The 20,121-nt window shown below is 40.2% G+C and overlaps 1 long non-coding RNA gene across 2 annotated transcripts; it reads right to left on the reverse strand.

Moving 5' to 3' along the window:
* Positions 1–1,109: 1,109 nt before the first annotated feature.
* On the reverse strand, positions 1,110–19,314 carry LOC130153227 (uncharacterized). Of its 2 annotated transcripts, none has more exons than XR_008823279.1 (3): positions 19,210–19,314; positions 11,501–11,616; positions 1,110–2,514 (listed from the first exon to the last, which is right to left on the reverse strand). It is a non-coding gene; the product is annotated as an uncharacterized LOC130153227 (long non-coding RNA). The 2 variants fall into 2 exon arrangements; XR_008823280.1 differs by lacking the exon at positions 1,110–2,514 and adding an exon at positions 8,361–8,533.
* Between the last annotated feature and the right edge of the window lie 807 nt (positions 19,315–20,121).

Raw genomic sequence — 20,121 nt, forward strand, 5'->3', positions numbered from 1 at the left:
GAGTTATGCACAGTTATAGAAAAAATAAATTACCCTAAAATTTGCATGTTGAATAGGCTAAGGAGTATTTAGAAATGAGCAGAGAATAATGCTTTGTAGATAATTTATCATGCAGGCAAGAAGAAAGGGTTTGCCTGACTAAGGACTTCAGACTCTTCATGAATATATAGTGTAATCAGTAAAGAGTTTGCATGATCAAGCACTAACCAGGAAAAGGTCACAATGCAAAGTTCATTTAAATCAATAGGGAGTCTCCAGTTGTCTTGGATAGAGGGCTAAGGAAGGATTTCAGGATTTGACCCATTGCATTACACTGCACAGAAACCTTGTAATGTGGTTGTGAGTTGGTTGGTTGGTTGTTGTTTGTTTTTTAAAAAATTAAGTACATAGGATGAGCAGCTTTATACTGTTGACTTTGAATAGTTTTGAGTCTAAGCTGAAAGACCCCAGAAACTATTAATACCCTCCAGAGAAATATCAGCCTGCAATAGTGAGTATGGATCCCTCTTGTTGACCTAGTTTATATCTACAGAATCAACCTACACAATTCTTTCCACCAGCTGCTCTGTGGCTTAGGGAGATGGGGTGTTAATTAATGAGACATTTGTTGAAATTTATAAGGGCTTTTCCTATCCAGGTTAGACATAAATTATGAAGGCTCTGGCAAAGTGGGCAGAATATTGTTGACTGTAACTGTTCTGCTTATTTTAGCCAGTACTGGAGAAAATAGGTCTTCAAAGAACAATTTACGTGCAGAAGCAAGCTTGATGAGAAAAAGAGAAGAACATTTGGGAAAAAAAAAAAGTCTCAATATGAAGTGATTTGTTTTTTCCTGTTCGCTGTACTATTACTTTTTGAAATTTCTTTTTCAGTAGGGCCTCTTAGTCGCCGATCTGTTAGGTAAAGCATAATCGTATGCTTATGAGATTGTGATCTGTTTCAAATGGGTATGATGTCATACAAAATTCAGTATTATCTGCTGCCTGGATTCCACAGAGATAAATACATTGGAAATGCACACACAGAGAGAAAATTAGATAGATTCACTTTGAATAATATGTAGTCTCCTTTTTAATGTTAATTTCTCACAAATATTCTAGCATGGGAATTTAATGGCAGACGTGTTTGTAGAAACAGCTACTTTTAAGTGAGTGTTGGAGAACAGTGGTTTTCTTAATAATGAAAAGCAAATTTCCATTTCTGAATCATAACTATTGTCATTGTCAAGCTAATTCAAAGCCTGACATTTTATCAGTCAGGAAAAGAAACATGTAACATGCATTTAATTATTGTCTCCCTCTGAGGGTTCGAACACACACAGGAGTTTATGATAGCCCTTCATTTTGCAGTCTTTCAGTTTAAGCAGTATATCCAGATCTGGAGGTCCCTGTTCCAGTTCACCCCCAACCCTTTTCATTTTTTTATTGCGCGTGCCAGATTATACATTGATGGAGCAGTTATTTTGCAATGAAATATAATTTAATCAGAAAACGCTGATTCACAAAAAGCAAAATGTTACGTGGAAACATATTGCTTTTGATGAGCTTCTAAGAAAATACAGGTGGGCTCTGCTAAATGTTCATGTTTTTTCCATTCAGCTTGCTTGATTAGCTTCTAGGATCTGCTTGAAGATCTGCAAATGTTGAACTTTCTGGTCTTGAGATCTGATTATCAGTGAGATCCAGTCCTAGCCATCCCCCCACCAAGGAGACAGCAGTGCCTGAAAACCCTAATTCAACATTCACATCCTTGCAAACCTAGAAACCTTAGGGAAGCCTGTACAGAACTACTAATCTGGGGGCTTGGCTTCTGAGTTCCTTTTTTATTTTTAAAAATTTGCTTTTATTCCTAGTTTTGTAGAAAATTTTGTTTCATTCTGAAAGTTAAAAAAACGAAAACCAAAACCAAAATCCTTAAACAGTTACTTTCTTCCTGCTTTTTCTCCAGAATTTCTAGCAAAATGACATTTGCTTGATTCATAACAGTTTTGTCGATGAGCGCCAAACACAATTGTCTTACAAACCATTCTCAAGATGAGAATCTGAATTCAGTTATCAGATGGTTCCAAACACTAAAAGCAGCTACAAGCTGAAAGCACAGAGTTAAATCCATCAAGCAAATATCTTTCTGAATTACTGCTGTGGTAAATTCAGGCAGGAGCAACTTTCTTTCATGATTACTAGACCATTAACAAAAAAAAAAAAAAGCACAAGTCTATGTCCTGAAGGCGATGGTTCAGCCTTGGTGAAGGCATTTCATGAGCTACTGCAAATCCTGTTTTCCTGAGAGACCATAGGTTATCACAGACTCCGAAATCAAAGGCGGCCCTGTGTTCAAATCGCTCAGATCGTCCTTTCCTCTTTCCTTACCACAGTCTTCACCCTGGGACCCTGTTTTCCTGTGAGCCAGGTGGGCTCCTTGCTAGTCCTCAAATGCAGTCATCTGCAGGACAATCAAATAAACCATTCCATGTTCCTTGTCAGGCGCTGGGCCTCCTGATCTCTTATCAATTATCTGTCAAAAGAAAAGGGTGTTTTTCTTCATTAACACTTTGCAGTGTGGTAATTAACAACCAGATAGCACGGGGCTTAAAAAGTGGCCTCTCTTGACCGCATGTCAATAAATATTGACATAAGCACCAGTCATATGGGTCTGGGCTAAAAACAACAAGCAAGAAAAGAGAAGAAAGGCAAACAAAGTGTATCCACGAGTTGTTTTTTGGAGAAACCTTTATCAGGTTTTAGCAGCAAATGGAAACAATTTGGGCATTATTTAAGGCCAGGTTGCGCTGTTTCTTGTTTCTCTCCCGACTAAAGATGTGTCCCACTCCTCCTGCTTTTGGGTGGGGGGCAGAAAGGGGAGTTACCTTCCTGTTGAAATAAGCCAGCAAGAACTTTGTCAAGGAATGAACTCTTACTGTAACCCACACCTCATTTGTCACCCTGATGGGCTGAGGAAAAGTGACATTTACAAACTGAGAATGAAAGTACATCCATTTCACCAGTCTGACACCCTGATATAATAACTATTTACCTTGAGAAAGAGGGACTGAGATTTCCGATTCTTGTGAATCTTCTCACTTTGGCACTTATTTTCTCACTCTGTCAAACAGCCCCAGATTAATGGAACAATTTGTTCAACAAATCATATTAGCAGAAAGCGCACAGGGTAAAGAGAAGGAGGCGGGGGAGCAGGAAATTTTTACTCATTCATAGCAGTGGTATCTCTGCAAATAAAAATGTAGTTATGCCTGACATTTACAGAGGTACAATGTGAAAGGGAAAAAGTGTAATGACTTTGGGCAGTTGAGAGATCACTTTGCAAGAACAGTAGCGCTCAAAAGGGAATAAGATAAAGTTACACATAGCATCTAGATTGAGCTTCTTTCTGGAACATATTTGTCAAACACAGCAGGATCTGTCTGTTTAAAAAAGAGTTTTCCATTAAAATTAAGCACCGTGTGCTTTCCTAACCATAAAGGAATGCTCCCTTACAGTCTGCGTTTCAGAAACGTTAGGTAAAGAATTAAAGTAAGCTGGAGCTGTATGGTGAATGCTATGCATCCTCCTTGCTGGCTTCATACTGTTCAAGGGACTGATATAAACTCCATCTAAGTCAATGGAGGTTTTTCCATTTACTTCACAGGACTCCAAACTGAGCACAGAGCAATCAGAAACCAAATGTTTCTTCTGCATTTACTCCTCATTTACACTGTATTATACTGCTGCAATAGCTAAATAGGCAAACAAGGTTTCTTCTGTTTTCCTACACATACGTAGTTCTTACCGTGGAGGTGAGAGAACTGAGGAATGCAACAGTAGTTATTCCAGCTTGATAGGGGCACAAATGTAAGTATAATAAATCCTGAAAAGTCATCTTGGGTGTATGTTTTGTTTAGGAATTGGTAATGAGTTAAGACTGTATTGATAAGTAATTCACTGGGCAGCAAACCATACTTACTCCTCTCAGTGCTTTAACCCAGAGCTCCCTGCAAAACTGTGTGTCGGTATTTATAGTATATACAGAGTAGATTATCTTTAAAATGTGTTTCTTTTTAAGTCTGTGTTGCCCGTTTCTGCTAGCCATGAAAATATACAGAGCAATGTGGCAACATCCCCCAGCATGCACACTCACACACTTACAAACACATTTTAAGAGGACACTCTAAGTTTGCCATCACGTTAATTTATTTCTGTTAGCTTGGTACAGCAGCACTGTACCCTGCATCTTCAATGAAAATTGACGCTCCCTTGTTCCACGTTTCTTTATGCCATGACCTTGGGTGTCAAGGGAAAATATTGCTTTGCATCCTTGTGTTGCTTGAGTCCTGCTTCTCTCTTTATAGCTTATTACTTGGCACACTTCAGAACACCATGTACTGCAATGAGATATGCACTGTACAGCTGGCAGCGTAGGGATACTTCAGACTATGGAGATAGGAAGAGCTGAGTCTGCTGCACAAATAATATTTTGCCCCAAATTCAAAAATTTAAATGTATGGTTCAAAGATTTCTGATGGTAAATTTTTGCTTCCTTAATAAAATTTCTTCTTTTATTGCTTGTTCCGTAGCCCAGTGAAATCATAGATCAGCCCTTCTCCGTGAAGATGCTGATTCTCTCAGGACATTTTAGGTATTTTTGCATGCTGAGCAGGATGAATGGGGAGGAACCTTCTACATGACTAGGAAAAGCTGAAAAACCAAAGTCATTACTTATTAATTCAACTGGGTTTTACTTGTGTTAGTGAATAAGATACATGCAGAATTTGCTAAGGATCTGAAGGAAGGAAATCAGCACAAGGAAGTCAGGATTTACAGTAGCACCACAGGGAGCAGAATCTGTCCTCTTCAAAATACGGTATGGGTAAGGGTGTTCACTGCCAACATTTCCCGAGCAAGCACAGAGAATGAACAGTTGCTAAAGCTGATCTGATTTTAAGTGGCTCAACCTCTTCAACCTATTTCAGTAAATTGAGAGCTTCTGAGAAAATGTTGCCCCTTCCCCTCTCCACCCACACCACGCTGAGCAAGACCCAGACGTTAGGAAGGCTGCATAGTCTCTCTGCTGACCCTTCTCCTCCCTTTGCCCCTACGTACAACTTTACTCTTTATAGGTTTTGTGAATTCCTGTTCTAGATGGCCCTGAGGGCAAAAACACTGACATCCCCTATGGCTTGAACAGTGACCAAGGATGAAAGTAGCAGAGACTTCTTGGCTGCTCTTCCTTGGAACCTCCAACCTAGCACACACAAGAGTAACAACATAATTACTTCAGAACAAAGGAAGCTTTGTACACTTTAAGGTTTACACCTCACTGATCCTTCTGGATGCATCCCTGTTCCATGGAAAGTAAATTACAGCACAAGGACTCAGTTGCAAGAAGTCTGCGAGACTTGGCACATGCTGTGGTCAGATGGCAGGTTCTCCTGCCAGTCTGCAACCCCCGAGGTAAACAGAGATCAATCACAGCCTGGTAGGAGGAGTTTCTGGGTATTTTGTTATTTTTTTTAAACAGCAATCCTTTTCTCTTATTTTGGTAAACTACCACAAGGGGGAAAAAAAAACCCCTGGTTTTCTATCTTGAGGGTTCAAGAGACTATTGGATTTTTTTGGCAAATTTTAGATTTTGTGGATGGAGCATCTGGACAGTTTTTTATGTAGATGTGGAAATGATCTCCCAGTGAGGGCTAGTCTTCCTTATGATAGCATTAAAAGAAGGGAAAAGGAGGTGCCAAGGTGGCTATATTGCAACTGGAAATATGCCATAGGGAGGCTAAAACCAAAACAAAACTAAGAAACAAAACAGCCCTCCCTCTCCAGAGAACTGGAAAAGAAAGAAACACAAAGCACTGATTGTGGGTCTGTCTCTCCCAAAGCATCTCTGTTTGCCAACATATTCATATTACAGAAGCAAGTGCTCTCATCTTTTCCCAGCTGGGGATTCTCCAGCCCTCCAGGCCTGTTCAATCCCATTTAGTCACAGACGTAAAGATGGGCTAGAGGTGTTTGACACCTTTTCTCATTTTCTAGGAACGACTAGAAAACACAAAGGACTCTATTTCAGAAATGGGCTCCACAGCCGAGGTCAGTTTGAAGGCTGTATGAACAGTGAGGTATGCTCTAAGAGATGGCCCTGAACCTCTAAAAACAAATAAAAGCCCTGAATCTCAAAATCTAAAATCCACGAGGGGTCTGTGTGTGTGTCGCACTTTCTTCAAGAAGAGTAAATCGTGTATTTTAATTTTGACCTCTTTGAATATTTCAATTTTTATTGTCATGGCAACTGGTATTTTTCCTTTAGAAATATCAGCAATTCAAACCATAATTCTTTTTCCTTTCCTGGCTTCTCCATGTCACTGGATCATTTGCTCCAAAAAGAACTCCAGTAAGTTGTCTGTGCTCCTACTGTAACAAGGAGATGAGGCAGTGGAATACCATGTACCTGGGTACAAACGCTTAACTGGGCACTGCGGTAGCTCTCCAAGTCAGAAATGGATTTTGGCAGAAGCCAGGACTTCGGGTGCAATCACAGCTGGCTGAGTTGGAATTTTTTTGTTTAAGCAACACTGCAGCCCAACTCTTTGTATGAACCTCAATACCAAGGCTGTACATATATATTAAAAAAAAATATCCCACAAACAAGCAAACAAAAAAATCACGAGAAAAAAATACTACTACTTTCCTATATTAAACCATATGTTAAGCCCCATGTTCATAATTGAATCTTACGGGGTTTAATCTTCACGGGCTAAAGCTGAAGAAACACCCAGGACCATCAGCAGAAGTTGTGCTAATCAGACCTTATTCTGGAATTTTATTTTGCAGAGCATATGGGCTAAAGACCTCTCTCATGCATCACTCTGACCATTTGGAGGGTAGCTTTAACTCTCGAATAGTAATATTAGTCCTTGGGTCATGTGAGATAGTTTGGGTCACGTGGGAGTGCAATGTCCTGAAAGCTCAGCTCTGCCCAGAGCTGCAAACGTACTTGTGTATAGCCCAGAGGAGAATTTTGTAAACTGAAAAATAAAACCCTTTTAAAAAAATAAATTAGATATATGTACTTTATTTTTTACATATATATATATATATATATAAAGTATATATCTTGCAGTAAAAAGAGTAGCAGATTAATGTGAAATATGAGTAGCATTTTGTTTCTGTGGTGGCATCCTTTATGACTTCTTATTCACAATAATTCTTTAGATGTTGAGCAAGCAGTTCCACAAGTACAGGATTTAACAAAGCCTAATGAAGATTTTTAATGGATACATGTCTTGTAGCTGGGTTGTCTTTGTTTTCTTAAGGTGAAAATACTGACAGAAGCTATTTCTCCAGGAAGCTTTTCCTGGGCTAGGGACATTCATAATGCCTCTCTCCTGTGTAAATTATCTGATGTCTAATGGTGACAGACGCGTACACACATACACAGACTGTGATTGCATAAGCCTTGTTTCCTGACTAAACTATGCTGAAAGAACCCATCAAGAATGCTAATCAGAATTTGAGACCTTCAAATTCTGTATGATGTAACATAGCTACAGCTTTCCATGTAAAGCTGCAAAACATATATGCCTAGGTCTATATACGTGTGCATTTAGAGTTTGTAGATATATGTGTACATATTTGTGTGTGTGTGTGTGTGTATAATATATGCACAATTTTCCATGTACTAGAAAGTCCTTTCTTCAGGCAGCACATTACCCGTTTTGTTGCCTGTGCCATTGAACGTGTATTACTGTGATGTGACTCAGCTTGCTGTATGATTCATCCCAGTCATGAAAGGGGCCAGTGGGTGGATTGCTATTTACCCGTAAATGAGCCCTGGAAGCCCATGTATTTAGAAATCCGACATACCTGTGGAACTTTTTTTCACCCCTCTGATTAATTTGGAGACACTTGTGTGAGTTTTATACACTCTACTCATCAGGCCAATATATAGAGACTTGCTGAGCTGAGACATAAATATGGCCTAATCATCAAATGTGGATTCAGGTCTCCCCTGCTGAGCAGGTAACAGTCTAAAGTGTTTAAACTGATACCTGCCCAGCATGTGGTATCTTAATCAGCATCACATTCCTGCACTTCCTCCCTCACTTTGGTCTACAGAGACAATGACCTCAGTAAGATGATTTTATTTTAGTGTTCAAATTTGCCTATATGAATATATTTTTAACTCCTGCATTGCCTTGTGGATGAGCACTGCAGCATCTGTGCAAAAGGTCGTCTGTACAAAGGGAATTATAAAGAGAGGTCACCAGACAGAGAGTTGAAAACCGAGAACTTTAACAAGCAGTTTAAGAGTTCACGGTTTTTTTTGTACTTTTCATCATTTTAGGCCAAAATCAGAAGCTGGGCTGGTATGGAACAGATTTACAAATCACATTCTTCCTCTGCAAACCACAGAGTCACAGCATGGCTGTACACAGCTGTGGTCAGCCGGGAAGGTCCGAGCAGGAGCAGCTCATCCCTGAAGATGTCGTCTCCCCATCCCTCCTGCCGGCAGAGATCCAGTGGCTGGGGACTGCTGAAACCTGCATATACCATCGTCCTTCTTTCTGGCAGCTCCAGCCAGAAGGGAAAACTTGTTTTTCCTATTGCTACGCAACTCCTGTTGGGCATGGACAGGGTGTGTCTGGACTTCTAAAGAGGTCCAAATTTCAACCCTGTTTGTTGTGGTTAGGGGCATGTTTCCTTGGAGGAGGGCTGGTGTCACATTGATGCCTGGCTGGAGGCAGGGACCAAGCCCCCAGACACCCAAGGATTTCAGTTATGACCGGAATACCCCTTTTGCACCCCAGTTTTAGGACAGGCTAATGAGCTGGGAAGGGATGTGAAAATTTCAATACCTGAGCCCAGACATGAGCATCCTTCCCCCATGCATCTCCCCAGAGGCTGGGGGGTTCCCCACGCACCCACTTGCTCCTTTCCAGCAAGTTGCCTAGTCCCTGTCCTCCTAAACCAGGGCTGGAGACACTGAGTGTCCCCTTCCAGGTAGAAGAGGTCCTGGGAGAGCAGGGGGAGGCTCCCGGGTGCCGTGGCTTTGTTTCCCACTTTCACCACAGGCAGCAGAGCCGGGTGGCAGCCGAAGTGGCGGGAGGGCTTATCTCCAGCTCCCAGCATTTCCCCCAGCGTGCGTGTGGGAGCTGGCGTGCCACGAATTTCCAGAATGAAGGGGGAGAAGGGTGGCCGGGCCAACAGGAAGGCTCTCTCGCCGTGCGCCCGCATGCCCCGGCCGTGTCCCGCCGGCCACAGGAGTGCAATCGGGCAGCTGCAGGGATTTCCCGTCGCTTCCGCCCGGGCGGGTGCAGGCCTCTCCATCTCTTCCTGCGAGGCCGGCGGTGGGTCGGCAGCGGCCGCCAGGCCTCAGGAAGCCGCCAGCCATGAGCAAGTGGCGGCAGGCGGGCAGGCGGGGGCGAGGAGGTGACGGTGGCCAAAACCTATTTGTTCGGTGGCCGCCACACGGACACGCGCTGGCCGGGCCGGAGGAAAACAAAAGGGGGATGTCTGCTTCAAAAAGGCAGGAAATGAAGCAGCATGGGGGACGGAGAGACCTACTGGGACTGGGCTGGGGCTTTTCTCTCTTAACCTATTGTTTCATTATATATTAAAAAAAAAAAAAAAAAAAAGAAAGAGAGAAAAAATAATAATAAATTGAACACATCCTGTGACCTCTTATCAAGCCATCGGGAAGAAAAACAAACAGCTCATTCATCTAAAGGCTGAGGGTGTTTTTGATGTGGCTGCTGGACTCGTGAAATCCATCAGGGCAGACGGGCTGCAGAGGGGTCGGAAGCATCTCCCCTTCCCTGCCCCCCCCCCCCTCCCCGCAGTCCCCCTTTTTTTGGCTTCAGTGCCAGGCAGGAGCTGTTTGTTTGCGAGGGTTTCTATATACGGCGCCGGGCATTTCCCAGCTGGCTGCAGCCCCCAGCCCCCTGGCCTCTGTTCCCAGTCTGCAGGAAGTCTTTCATTCCCCCCCTATCTGCAAACCAGAAGATTTTGATGGCTGATGTTTCTCCTGATCTGTGTCCCCTCCCTTTTTTTGGCCAGACACCTATAATTTTCCACTCCTCTTTTTCTTCCAAAGGAGGTGACATTTAAGGGAAAACAGTGCCATTGCTTTATTTAGCTCTTACCTACATATTTCTTTTTTAATTTTTCTTTTATGGCTACCATACTCATGAAGCATGGGACTTACAGTCCAAATAGCTACAGATCTGACCTGGCAAAACCTCAGTGAGTCCTGGTTCACAAGCACATCCACATAAACTTGTTTACATCTTGCCTATAAAAAAGCCATATTCACTTCTTGGATCTTTGGCTAAGCTCTTAGATTTTTAAAGCCAGAAGGGGTCATCAGGTGACCTATGCAAAGGTGCTCTCTACTAGTATTTCACCCATTTCCAAGTGCAGTAAGCCTAATAAATCATTTTTAGCTAAACAATAGCTTTCAGAAAGGCATCCATTCCTGTTTTGAAGGCTTCAAGAGGTGGAAAACCCACCATATCTGCCTGTAGCCTGGGTTATTCAACTTTTGCAAAGCACTTAAAATATCTTCGGAGTAGAAACTGGTGTACTCTTCTGACACAATGCAGTCTTGCAGACAGATCTTTTTCAGATTCGGAAGAGCACAGTTAAGTGACTAGCTCTACTGACCAGACATGTTAAGGACATAGTAAGGAGTCATATTATCTGATTCAACCAGCTTAAAACTAATGAAAGTTGCAGTTAGCATAGATACAGCCCTTTCTTTGTGGTGTACAGCATGCTTGCTGGCTTGCACTGACCTCGCCTGAAGTCCCTACAATAATGGCCATGAAAATGTAAAAGGGAACAGTATAAGTATTATTGAATTCCCAGGGACTGGAAAGGTGCCTCAGGCATAAATGTGAGGACTGTGGCTTGGGCAACCTGGAGGAAGGGAAGCTGTCCATCCAAAAGGTCTTTCATGCGAAAGAAGAATGTGTTTTTACTACTATATGACCTCCACGCTGAGAGGAAGCCCAGGTATTCTCAACAAGATATTTTACTCCCCTGTCTGCTGCAGATGGACAGTAGGGATGTGGGCTGTGCTGACTTGGTCCAACATCAGAAAATCCCACACCTACACTATCTTCATACCATAGCCAGTCTGTTGAATAATTAAAACATCAGCAGGTACCTGCAAACAATTAGAAGGTAACCCCAAAAATGTAGGCTGTCTAGGTGATAACACTGATTTAAAATTTCCAGCTGAGATAACAATCCCTACAGGAAATGTAAATGAAACTTATAAAAGCATAACAGAAAATCGGTCCATAGCACAGTTAAGGATATTTCTTTCAGTGCATCATGGCTACTGGTCCTTCATTTTCTCGAAAGCAGACCATGGTAAAAGTGCAATGATATATCATTGTGAAACATTGTTTGGAAGCTCACTTGACCTTTCAATCTTGGTACTTTCTATATTAATCCCATGATGCATAAATTATAAGAAGGAAGATAAATATTTAGTTTCTTACTGTTCTGAACAAAGTCCCACAATGTTTTCTTTGCAGGCTGAAGCAACTCAGGCAACCAGGAAGGAGGCAGACAGCCCAGTTGTCTTCCCATGATACTGGTAACACAGACTGCACATCTAATTGGAAAAACAGAGAATAAGGAATGGAATTGCAGGCAGGGTTTTTTCAGATTTTCAGAGAGACATAAATACAATAGAGTGGAGGAAGAAAGGGAAATAGAAGACAAAGAAGAGGATTTTATGTAATTCACTGTCAGTGTGGTACCTCAATTTGCTCTAGATTTATGGTAAAACTTTCAGAAGGGCACAGAGGAGTTACACGCACACACACAGAGCTCAATTAATATTCAGTACAAAATACTCCGAGAGGCTTTGAAAATTTCCCCAACAAGTACTTTAGAAAAGAAAAACAAACAAAGAAACAAACCTGCAAAACAAAACATACAACTCGGAATCTGATTTTTTTTCTCTGATTTATCAGCCTAAATTAGGACTGGTTGATATGAAAATTTTGCCCAGAGGATTTATATATGTATATATATGTATATATATAAGCATTTTTCCTTATATATATATATATAAGGAAATATATATATATATATTATATATATATATATATATAAGCATTCCCACCACACTGTTGCATTCAAAAGCATTTCAAGAACCTGATAAAGTTGCCCAGTAGGTTTAATGTTTAACTCGAACTAATTACCCTGAGTAACATCAGTGTTTTCTTTAATTTATCCTTGGCTATCTTCAGTGAGCTAAATCTGTGTCCTAAAGCTGCTTCTAAGTTGCCGTGAAGTTTAGCTCCAGTTTTTGGCTTCAGCAGAAGCAGAAATTGCACAGTGCAAGGACTGTGAGTTAAATCACTATTGCAGACGATTGCAGATGTACAAGGGAAGAGGTCAAGGGCAGGTATTTGGTGTCATTTCTGAAACTGGAGGGACAAGCTAAAGCAAAGCAGCAAGGAGGGAGGGAGACAGCTAACTGGAAACTGATAGCCTGTAATTTCTAGGAAGTTTGAAATCAACTGTTTAACTGTCTCTGTTTTTTACTGATCTTGCTGACAACCTTAATGGCTGATGTTCCGGACTTCCCAGTTTCCAGACTCTAGCAGAATCAATGCATATCAAATAAGCATTCAATTTTTGTACGGGCCAGACTTGGAATCTGTAAGGTCCGTTCATCTGCTGAGTCTCCTTGCCTCTTAAAACCTCTTCACTTCATTAAAATCACAATATACTGATGGTCCTGAGACAAAAAGGACTTCCAGAGCCTTTAGAGGGAGTCCTATACAAAGAGCAAGTGTGAAACTCTTGAAGGCTATCTTATCCCCTCATCGAGTGTTAATGGGATTTGTATTGATTCATTGATGGGAGATTAAACTCCTTAGTGTCTTTGTCATTTATACTTATTGGTAAAATGTACGACATGTGGAAGGTCAATATCTCATCCATATATTTTTTTTTTCCTAATTTGGTTCCTCATAGTTGGAAAAGTGGCTCTGAGATAACAGCCAGCTGCAACAGGGGCAGTTAAAAGAGGCCGCAGCTACCAGCAGCCAAAAGGAAATCTTCAAACATTGATTTTCACACACAGATTGGCTCTACTTCTTCCTATACATACAGTACCAGAATGATAAAAAAAAAAAAAAAAGTTAGATAAATATTTATACATATGGCTAATGAGAACACCTGGCATAGCAGGCAAACAAGCTAATGGGAAAGAGATGGAATGGATGAGGATCTCACAGTGTGTATTGCATCCCAAGCAGCTTGTTTTCTCTACTGATGTCTCCTTCAAAGAGCCTTTTGCTCCATCGAATGAATGTGCTAGATCTACTGCCCTTGAAAGCAGTTGGGTTCCCACTCTACCTGAGGGCAAAAGTGAAAACCACCCTGCTTTGGAGGAAAGCTCATTAAAACATTCAGGTACCAGTCCTTTGCAGAGATGTCTAGCAAGCTGGTGATGGCATTCAGATACAGACAGATGTCTCCTAGGACCTGGGCTGGCACCACCAATTTATCTCATGTTGACCACAAAATAACCATCACCTTATAAAGACTTTCATTTATTAGTAGTGACTGGTGAACCTCTGGAGGTTTGCTTGGGACAAATACCAATTCAGCTGCCAAACCTTATCTGAACTATCTGAACCTCTCCTGTCTAAAAAAATTGGGCTGGAAATCTCATCAGATAAGGATTTGCTCTGTGATTGACTGTAGTTATTGCTTCCAGATGGGCTAGAATTACTGACATAACTGCCCTTTCACTTGGTATTTGATGTATCCAATTCTGGCTCAGAACCTAGGAAAAAAGTATAGGTGACCAAAAAAAAAAAATATTACATATAAATCTTAATTGATCTTATTTTTTCTATGTTTCCTTCTCCAGTTTCTAATTCCTAATTGTTTTGAACTGCAGAGAAATATATTTTTTTTTCAGCAGACAGTCCTCTGATTCCAGTGAAATCTTTTGACGTTGGCCTGCCTTGTTTTGATAAGAGTAACAGTAAAAGTAGGTAATCAGGAAGGACAGGAGGATGGTCATACTGGCTCATTTGTGAGAGTTAATGAATGAAAAGTCAGTATACATACAGATAACTGGAACTGCATGCCTGAACTTTGACTCTTTTTTTAAAAATTTCTGTTATGAAAAGAAGCCAGATAAATATTCTGTTCAAAAGATGCCCCAAACAATTCCATTTATAAATATTTCCTTTGATTATTTAAATATTTGCAGTGTACTCAGATCTTTAAATGTAATGTTTCATTCAGTCAAACAAGTGTTTTTTTCTTTTTTCTTTTTTTTTTTTTCTTTTCCTTTCTCATTTGTTGGTTTACTGGCATTTTTGGAAATCATTTATTGGTGCTGATTGACAACAGTTCCCACCTCTTTGGCCAGACTTTTTCTGAAAAAGCAGAAAACCAAAAATTCCTTTGTCTTACTCTTATGGAATAAAACAAAGGCTACTGTAACAATAAAAAAGCAATCAAAATCCCCCAGAAAGACAATATCATTGGTAGGAGGGAAAATACTGGTACTGATGATGGGCCAGGACCCTGAGAATGAGAAACTTGAACTTTACATCAGAATTGCAAGGATCCAGAGAGGAGCTGAGGTTGTTTGGGTAGGTTTTTAGTGTCAAATCTTGGCTTAGAACGTGTTAGGGACTAAAAAATGCACCAGAGGGCCTGGGACAAAAAGGTAGCAGAAGCTGGTAGGTTTGAAAAAGTAAAGTGTGTCTTGCAAATGAGAGGAAAAACTGTCCATTACTGTAAATCTGTGGTATGTCCACAAGCACCATGTGATTTTGATGGTGCAGCATCTTCATGCAGGCTCACCTAGTGATTAGAAAGGGAGGAATTCCCAACTGAGTACAGGTCAGTGGTCCTGCTAGTTCTCTAGCCTGCCTCTGACAGTGCCAATTTTGAAAGATGAACTGTAGAGTGGTTTCCCAAGGGAAGCAGTGGAAGTCCCTTGTCAGGGGACTTTTACAACTAGACCAGACAAAACACTAGAAAATGTACTGTAGCTGTAGCAAGCAATTCTGCATCAGCAGGGAGATGGGTTGAATGATCTAATATGGCTCTTCCATCTGCAATTCCTGTGAGTCTATGAATCACATTTCTGTGTGGCAATGCAGCCAAGTAAATACAGTGCAGAGCAGCATCATCAGCTATCTTGGTAACTCTGTAACAGTAACATGAGTAAATTAGGCAGACAAATTCCAAAAAGGGATATATTTGACTCTCTGGTTCTAAATCCATCTGTTCAAACTGGCTATAGTACAGCACGCTACTGCTAATTCCTAAGTGGTTCAGGCTGGATAACAAGATACTTTGTGTCAGGTATGCTACTAGCAAAGAACTAAACCTTTATTAGCTCATGTTTAGTTGTACAGAGCTAGTGTTTCCTGACTGAGCCAGCACATTTCGGATTAGTACAAAGACTGACCCAGCTATCTATAGCCTCCATGAATTTTAACTTTAAACATATGGAAGGATCTTGCAAAAGTTGACTATAAAAATTGGAAATATGTCAGTTTAAGATGCAAAGTGTGTTCTGACTGGAAAAGCAAGGGTGGAGGGATTGAAACATCTTATTACCAGACAAATGAGCTCAAGCTTTATCCTGGTACTGTGCCCAGATGATCCAGACATAAATGAATTCAGGGACGGTTGGGTGGGTGACAAAGCTAACCAGATGTCAGACTAAGCAAACATTTCTTTTGTGCACCCAACCAAGCCCAGTGGTCCAGCTAGGCTTGGAAAGACCTCTAACTTGGTTGATTAATTTGGGAAAGGGAAGTATCAAACCTGACAAACTTCACCTTCAACAGTAGTCACTACTGAACAGACTTTTGTGAAACATATTTGCATGATACTTCTATGGAAATAAAGGCCATACGCAGAGTATGTTATACAGTAGACAAGTCCAGTGTTTTACTCTGACATATCTACTTAACAGAAGAAATTTCTCTAGCAGCCAGGAAGATACTTTTAGCTGTTTGGCACAAATCAACAGGAAAGCAAATTTTTATGACTTTTTTTTTTTTTTTTTTTTTTCTGGTTGCAGACTCCTACAATCCCAGCCACCAAAGACTTATTTTTCTCATCACAGCTCAATCCCTCCCCTTACAGCCGTAATCTTTCCATGGCACTTCTTAACTACCTTCATTAAGCGTTACTGCATTGCCTGGGTTTGTAGTGTGATGTTTCTGCCATGCCTGTGGGATCATATTTGATGACTTGTCGTCCCCAAAAGCTTTGTTCCCCTAACTGGTTTCCAAGAGTGCAAGAAAGACTCGCCTCCAGAGCATCACTTCTAATAGTGGAGGCCTGCATTACAAGGCATTAGAATGGCCAACCTCATTAGATTTCTGAGGTTTGCCATTACATTTGAAGTTCTTCCACCTCAATTGCAAATAGTGTCATTTGGGAAGAGTGATTATTACTGCATACATAGCTATCTGCGTAGGTCTGTCCATGTAGGTGTATGCTCACAGGATGTACAGCACATCTGAACAGAAGGGCTGGACATTTACATGGGACATCATTTGCGACTGTACGCCTACATATCTTTGTGCATGTGTATTCCAACCACACCACTGAATGTGCAGATTTTCAGTTGTCAACAGGCCTTCATGAGTACCCTGACTGACTATTCATGAAGATACTGGAGAATTCAGTTTCATGACATTTAGACCTGTTGATTTATTCATTCTGAACTGCAGCATCATTTCTTCACTATTCTTCATTCATTTTTCCCTTGTTTAAAAAGTTTCATTCACCCAATCATAAATAAGTAAGTAAATAAATAAATAACCAGCACGTGGCTTGGGTAACCAATTCCACACCTTCGTGGAGAATGAAATTGAACTGTTTATAAATAAACCATAAGCTGAAATGTGTTTGCATAAACTATTTGATAAACACTTAGGAAAAGAGCTATTGGGGGAAAAAATCCATCTTCATATTTTTTACTGCGAAAATGAAAACCATTTTCAGGGAGGGGAAATGTTTGCACCTTTTCCTCTATTTTTGGACTGACTCAGTATAAAATCCATTAACAGAAAATGTTGAAATTGATAACAGATTGCTGCTTGAACTTAATAGTTAAAAACATAAAAACTAAAAAATTGGGTTTTCCACTAATACTAAAAAAATGAGTTGGTCATGTTTAATAGTGTTAAGGGGGACTGTCTGCCTGCCTGTAGCTGTCTTAAGATTTACCATTTGATCTGGACAAATCAGCCAAATTCCCTTGACAGTCATGGAAAGAAACAGGACTACCCAGCCCAGCCCAGGAAAGATGTCTGCAGAGGATGGTATGAAGAGTTATGGAGAGACAATCTGGACAAGTATCTTTGACATCTAGCTTTTGGTTGGCTAAAGCTGGATTAGATGAGCCAAATTTCCTCAAATTTGGGCTCCTCAAATTTAAATTCTGGAAACTTGGTTAGATCCCCTCCACCATATGACCATTGAAGTCTAGCAAGGGATTCATCCATGTCTTTCTGAAATTCAGGGCCAGCATCAACAGGCCCTCCAGCCTGCTTGCTCTTTGTGTTGTATTCTCTGATCTTGTCCAAGGTCCAGTCAAACCAAGATAATATTTGTTTCTGACATTATTTACAGTTGTTACTCAACTACCAAAGGCCCTATGAACATCAGATGAACTATATTTGTACAAACCCAGTAATAACAAAATACAGGATCTTTGCCATAGTTGTATAATGAATGCCAGTATTTAATAATTATATGTGTATGTTTACATTATACCTGTTTTGTACCTGGTTTTACTAGAAAGGAATCTACAATTACAACAAACAAACTGTTTATACAATTATGGGGCAAAACAGATTGCAAAGGCTGCAGAATTCAGTAAAGAATTTTACTACCTGTAGGTTTCTAGATTAGGCAAGGCATATGCTGAGAGGTTTGTACTACAATATAGCCCCCAAACTTAAATGTTGTGACATTAGCAAGTAGCTTATAATTAAAGTATGTTGCCATTTCACCAGGCTTTCATTTATAGGAGAAAGTGCAAATTCTATTCTATGTGAACTTTAGATACATCCAACTTTTTTCTTTGTTCTTTTCTTTAAAGCTTTGCAACAAATGCATCTCCATATGCTTATATTAGTTAATCTAGTATTAAACATATTGGCTGTGCAAAATGTTGGCATGCATTAATAAATGTTTTCATTTTTTTATTCTTTTTTTTTTTTTTCCCTTACTTTAAATTCTTCCTTTGACTACACAAGCAACAGCTGTCTAGCTTCCTGTTCAGTACTGGATCTAATGCCTCTACAGAAATCTAGGTCAAAACACTTGGAATGCATGAATATCAAACAGAGTTTTCAAAACAGCAAATGAATACATCTTTAACTGGTGACATTTTCCTGTAGCATATGGCTGCAAGCTCAGGGGACTGCATGCTTTTTTGATGAATATGTTCCGTCAAAAACTAAGGAATGGCAGTGGGCTTATATCACCTTCTGTTTTGCCTTATGAAATGATAATGCAAACTCATAAATGGATACTACTATCACAAGACTTCTGCCTTTTGTCCAATCCCAAAGTAGTACAAGGCCTAGTGGTTAAGAGCCTAACTCTTTGGTCATGTTAAAGTATAAAAGATAACTGTCAAAGATGCTTTTTTGTAAAGCACTTGCCCATGTCACAGAGGGCATCAGATTACCCGCATTTCCATACTAGTGGAAAACAGCAACATACGGTACCAGGAAAGAGGTACCTTAGATTAATTCTAAAATTCTGCAAAGGCATTAAACCACGTATATAATTTCTGCAAAAGAATGTCATGATATAACAAAGGTAATATTAATATAGTTTAGCTTGACAGCACAAACGTGCAGGAAAAGTTGTACTTTCAAAATGAGAAATAAGAGAATAAAAGAATAAACTAGAATTAAAGTGCCGGCATCTCAATAAACCCCATATCAACATTAAAGTGACAGTCCAAAGAAAGCTGCTCTAACAAGCTTGTCTGTTATTCTCTGAGAAGAAAGCATGGGTTTGGCAGCAACACCAGAGCCTGTTGAATAATTAACCAACCACCGATTCTGACCAGTAGGAAATGATGGAGCTATTATTCCTGATCATGCATTTATCTTCTCAAATAGCAAAAAAACCCGTTCATGCCTAATATCTCTCTAGGTTGATGAAAAAGGCAGAAAATCACCCAATTAAATGCTCTCAAATATTCCATAAGACCTAGGGCTGGAGATGTATGTCAGCTGGAAGCAGAGTGGCTCACTCGCTGGACGTGCAGGAGGTTGTGCAGGGGTTTAAAATGTGGCTGTGGCCAAGGTCTTTGCAGGTTCTGACCTCCAGTACCCTGTGGGATGTAGTGGGCAAACAAATGCTGACTTCAGGCTCTGTTTAAAGCAGCCAGCAGCCTTTTTTTTTCTGGGTTGACACACATGGAGCAAATGTGAGAGCTGAGCACACCTAGATAAGCTATGAATATGTGAAATTGCACTTTTATATGAAAGTCTGATTTGGGTGGAAGATGGAAGGATGGACAAATGAAATGTACAAATAAAGAAAGGCTATCATTAGCCTGCCTATACACTCCTCACAGTTTATAGGAAACATACATGTTTTTGAAGCCATTGCAGGTAAATGATATATATTTTGCAAAAAAAAAGCCATTGGTTAAATCAAAAATGAAAATTATCAACCCATTTAAAACAATTTTATTTCCTCTTTATTTTTCTACCATTTCTAAAGTGCAGCTTTGGAAACATGCAGCCTCTTCCCCCCACCTGTGTCTCCCTTGCTGTCTTTATGCATCTTACTGTCACTGAGATGAAACTTCATTACATTTAACCCTAGAAAGGGAACAGTATTTAACCTTCACACTATGAATAAAAGTATTTCTTATAAATATCCCTATCAACATAATATCTATAGTAGGGGTTAACTGATTAAACTATGTATGTATTTAGTCACTGGTGAGCCCTTCTTTCTGTCACCCTGTGGTCCACTTAATATTTTGTCTCAGGTTATATATGAGAAATACTAACAATTAATCCCATATTATCCATTTGAATTATGGTCCTAAAGTTAAGCAAAATAAAGAAAGTCCATT

Source organism: Falco biarmicus, chromosome 7 (assembly GCF_023638135.1).
Source record: "Falco biarmicus isolate bFalBia1 chromosome 7, bFalBia1.pri, whole genome shotgun sequence".
NCBI lineage: Eukaryota > Metazoa > Chordata > Aves > Falconiformes > Falconidae > Falco > Falco biarmicus.